Source organism: Vigna umbellata, chromosome 4 (assembly GCF_029865625.1).
Source record: "Vigna umbellata cultivar VRB3 chromosome 4, Vumbellata_1.0, whole genome shotgun sequence".
Classification (NCBI taxonomy): domain Eukaryota; kingdom Viridiplantae; phylum Streptophyta; class Magnoliopsida; order Fabales; family Fabaceae; genus Vigna; species Vigna umbellata.
Window position 1 is genome coordinate 72,256,298 of NC_142168.1, and position 5,290 is coordinate 72,261,587.

A 5,290-nucleotide genomic window follows, 5' to 3' on the forward strand; every position below is an offset into this window, starting at 1 on the left:
AGGTTCACCATGAATATGGTGAACTAAACCTTGTATGTTTGTTGGGGAATCAATGTAATCTTTTGAAGCTCTCATATATGGAATTTGTGTTTACATCTTAATCTAAGATCTATGCTTTCTTTCATCATTAGTTAGGGTTTTTCCTCTTTGCTTAATGCTTGCTTTGTTTAACTCATTCAATGCATGATTATTGATTTTGTCGATACGGGAACGTACGGGGAAGTCTAGATCCGGGGAATTTCTCCCAATATTATATTGGTTGTCGTTAAGCTCCTGCACTTGATGAACTAATTATTAGGAATGCTAGGAATTGTATGAACTCGTAATTAGGGAGAAGCCTTCTTGAAAGGTACTTTAGAGAGTGGCATTAACAATGATGATTTGAATGTTGAATTCCTAAAATATATGAGAGTGGATAAGATGAAATTGAACCCCAACAACATATTCATATATATATTTCATTGAAAGTGCTTGTCTTTTGCTTTTGCCATTGATCAACCTCATGCATACATGTTTATTTTCGTCTTTTGCATATTAAAATCCAATTATTTCGTTCTTAAGTCTTAGCTAATCAACAAATCACATAACTAAACTAGGCCGTGAGTCCTTTGGGAGAACGATACTTGGTCTTACCAAGTTTATTACTTGAAACGATTCGGTCATACTTGCCGATTGTAAAACAAGTTTGTGACATCATATTTTGGTGTTCATAAATTTGTCCATCAAGTGGTAGGTTGTGGTAGGAATGTCAAAACAGTAAAGAAAGGGGAAGAATTGTTGAGGCCTAGGGTTAAAATAGTGGTGTCAAAGAGCAACCCAGTGGAGTCTGTTTACAGGGCAAGAGAGGACCTACTGCAAGATATCAAGAAAGGAAAGAAACACTCAAGTGGAGGAGAAAATTCAAGCAATTGGGAGCAAAAAGAAGAGGATGTCATTGACAATAATGGAGCTAGGAAGGGTGAGGAGACACTAGTTTTTTCGTGGGTGAAAAGAGAAGAGTTGACCACTTATGAAGGGATTGACACCAAAGATCAAACCACAGGGGCAGCCAATGCTTCTACAGTTCAAAACACCAAAGCAGCAACAAAAGCACACCCAAATAGCAAAGAAAATGTAGTCCAAGGGTGCAAGACTTGGCATCAAAAATGCAAGAACCTTTCTTGGAAAAATTTGGCCACAATTCTACTAAAGATAGTTGAAGGGAACATAAGAAGCATTCCATGTGAGAGTTGGGCAGCAGTAACACAGATGGGGAGTGTGGAAATTTTTCATGAGAGTTTGCAAGTGGATGGAGAAGCTTCCAAAAGTTTTATTGCTACGAGAGCCGATAAAGTCAGAGTTGAGATTTTGAGGACTTCACAAAATTGGGCTAAAAAAATCTAGGAGGAGTGGAAGTCATTGGAGGAGGATTTGCCACCACCTAAGCCTCCAAACCTGAATTGGAGGGCAGCATCCAGTGGGTTCCCTTCATATGGTAACACGATGATGAAGAGGAGCCATGAAATCAAGCTTTCCGGTTCCAACCTTGAGGACAAGGTTGTTTTGCAACGGGTGTAATGATAGGATATAATATCATAGGTTATAATGGGTAATTGATAACAGTTGAAAAACTGTTATTTTTATAGTTAAAATTGACTTCAATTACAACCTTTATGACTTAGAAATTAGCTTGAACTCATGATTTTGTTGAATTATTGGAAATAAGAGAGTTGAAGGTGAATTTAATGGTTTTGCACTAGATTCCTTTGATTTTGTAGGCTAATTGAATGATTTGAAAGAACGGTTGAAGTAACAAGGAGTTGCAGTGCAGAAAAGTCAACCAGAATACAAAAAGTCAACCAGAATGCAAAAAGTCAACCAGAATGCAAAAAAGTCAACCAGTGAACCAGAAAAGTCAACTAGTCAATCAGAATGCTGAAAAAGTCAACCAGAGCGAGTTTTGGGCCAGTTTTATGCGATTTTATGATTTGTTTTGGGCTTGGACCCGTTTTCTGTTATTTTTATGTCTTATTTAAAGATCCAGATGTTTTAGGGTTGATATCTTTGGCTGGAACGAAGCAGAAACACACTCTTTCACCCCTTGGAGGAGGATTTTGGATGCTAAGGCTCCCTTCTCAACTTTCTAGGGTTCTTCTATCTTTCACTCTTTCATTGTATTTCATCTAGTTTCACCATGAATATGGTAACTAAACTTATTTTGTTGTTGGGGAATTAATGTAAATCCTTAGAAACTCTCTTGTATGGAATTTGTTCTTAAAAATCATCTTTATGATACATGATTTCTTTCATTAATAGTTAGGGTTTTTCTTCTTTGCTCAAAGCATGCATTGTTTAACTCATTCGATGTCATGATTATTGGTTTTGTCGATATGGACACATACGGGGAAACCTAGATCTGGAGAATCTCTCCCAAAAGTATATTACCAACCTAGAGATAGGAGTATGATAGTTGGTTGCCTTTAAGCTTCTGTTCATTATAATGCATGATTAATTGCTAGGGAAACAAGACATTGTAAACTAGTGATTATGATTAGGCTTTCTTCGCCGAGACATCAGGTTTTAAGTAATTTAGAAAGTGACATTAACATTAATGAAAAGATTGATGAATTCCTAAATACAAGAGAGTAGATATGATGAAATTGAGAAACCCCAACAACATATTCATCCATATAATTCAAATCACGTGTTTTGTTTCTTCTTGCCCATTGATCAATACATCATACATATTTACTTTTGAGTATTTCATTAAAATCTTAATCAATTGGTTTTGCAAGTCTTAGCTAATCAAAAAACCACACAATTGTCTAGGCCGTAAGTCCTTTGGGAGAACGATACTTGGTCTTACCAGGTTTATTACTTGATACGATTCGGTTACACTTGCTGAGGGTTAACATGTTTTTGACTCCGTTTTCAGGGATTGAAGATTTGTTCATCAGTGATAGGTGTGTAGGAGAGAGAAAATAGTTTAGGAATTAATTGTTCAGTTTAGGAATTAATTGTTGTTAGGTAGGTAGAAGTGGGTTGCCTTTATAAGAAGGCAAGGGAAGTCTGGTAGAGAGAGGAGTTTTGGGATATTGATTGTAGACAAGTTCATTAGACCTGTGAAGGGGATTATGCCCCTGGATTGTGATTGTATAGACAATTTCTTACTGTGAATAATACAGATTCATTTCATTTTTCCTATCTATTATTTTGAGAGAGTGTGAGGGAGTTCTTGGCTAGGTTTCTCATTTAGAAACCTAACATACTTCTTGCACACACTGCCTCGTAGTGAATTTGATCCATGCTTGATTCGGATAAGAGCTTGTTGGTAAGTGGAGTTTCTCCACCAACCTTTGACTCACAACATTGTTTGCACTTCCATAATTGTATGCAACTAAACAGGGTAGTTGAAGAATTAATTGTTTCAGCCTCTTAAACGTCCGTTGGAGGGGCCTCGACGTGTATAATATTATAGACGTCCGGCCCCCCCACAACGGACGTCTACTGTCCCACTTATTAACGGATATGCCACCGGTCAATTATTTACGTTGGTGTTTTTGTGGACGAACGTCTATTGGGTGACGTTAAAGGCCAATTCTGCACTAGTGTACTAGTGTATGAAAACATATGGGAGTGTGTGCAAGAAGAAATTCCACTTAGAGGCCTCTTAAACGTCCGTTCGGGTCCCCCACAACGGTCGTTTAAGTTGCTGACAAGGTAGTTGAAGAATTAATTGTTTCAGCCTCTTAAACGTCCGTTGGAGGGGCCCCGACGTTTATAATATTATAGACGTCCGGCCCCCCCAAAACGGACGTTTAAGCGACTGACAGGGAAGTTGAAGAGTTAATTGTTTCAGCCTCTTAAACGTCCATTGGAGGGGCCCCGACGTGTATAATATTATAGACGTTCGGCCCCCGCCGCAATGGACGTTTAAGGTGCTGACAGGGTAGTTGAAGAGTTAATTGTGTTCAGCCTCTTAAATGTCTGTTCTGGCAGGGGCCGGACGTCTATAATATTATAAACGTCGGGCCCCTCCAACGGAATTCTATAACACCCCGCGAATATCAATTTTTAAATCCAAAACACGTCATATTAGTTATGGCCCTTACGTCCATAATATTATAAACGTCGGGGCCACCCAATACCAGACGTTAGTGGCATTTATACTAAACCGGCGAACCCGCGAGGAGTTATGCTCACTGTTCATCGTCTTCCCCTCGATTTCACTCTGCGGCATTGCATTTCCAGGTTCGTTTTCTCTCTTTTGGACCATTTAAACTTACTTTTAATCCGATTAAATTGTTCTGTGATGAAATATCTTTGATTTGAACCGATTAAAAATCGTTTTCGCTGCGTTTTGGTGCAGTTTCTTGCGTGTTCTTGGGCGGCGTTTTAGACTGTTTTTGGCCTACGTTTTAGGTCGTGCCCTCCTCAATTTCCCTCCGTTTCATTTGGAATCTGCTTTTCAGGTTAGCTTCTTCGTTGATAATTTTTTTGTATGCATGTTATTGGGTTTTGTGTATGCATGTTTTTTACTTTAAGGTCTGCATGTGTTATTGGCTTTTGAATATGCATGTATTAGTTGTGTTATTATAATTGTCATGTTAGATATAAGTATCAAATCATTGAGTGACACTTAGTTCCCGTTTGAAATTTAACACAAAATTAATCTTTTAATCGTTTGTGTTAAATTTTGAATTGTCCGATTGGACAGTTTGAGAAAATTAATTTTCATAATTTGCAATAACATGTAAGTTAGAGTTTATGGATAAGATTGACAAAATTTTGGTTCAGTATTTATGTTGTTCTCCGGATGCATATTTGATTGTGGTCATCGTTGACTACTCTCATTTCGTGTATTTTGGAGACCAATGCGAAATGCTGCCGAAATCTTATCAATTTTATGATGTAGACTTCTTTGCACGTGACTTAGCAAATTATGAAAATTATTTTTTTTTAATGGGTAGGGCCTAACCTTGTAAGAGTTAAAAAACTTATATTGATGATTTTACGAACATAGTATGGATCGAAGCTGGATGAATGAATGTCGCATAAGTGAAGAATATGATAAGGGTGTTTCGGAGTTCTTGCAATATGTTGAACAAAATGCTAAGTCTGTGAACGGGAGATATTTTTGTGCTTGTGTTCATTGTCTTAGGCAATGTGCGTGACCATCTATTCATGTTCGGCATAATGAGGACTTATACCGTTTGGACTTGGCATGGAGAAGTACTAGACCAGCCTACCACGTCACGAGGAACGGATTATGTTGAAGAATGGATGAGTGATCATTTAGAGGACATGATAC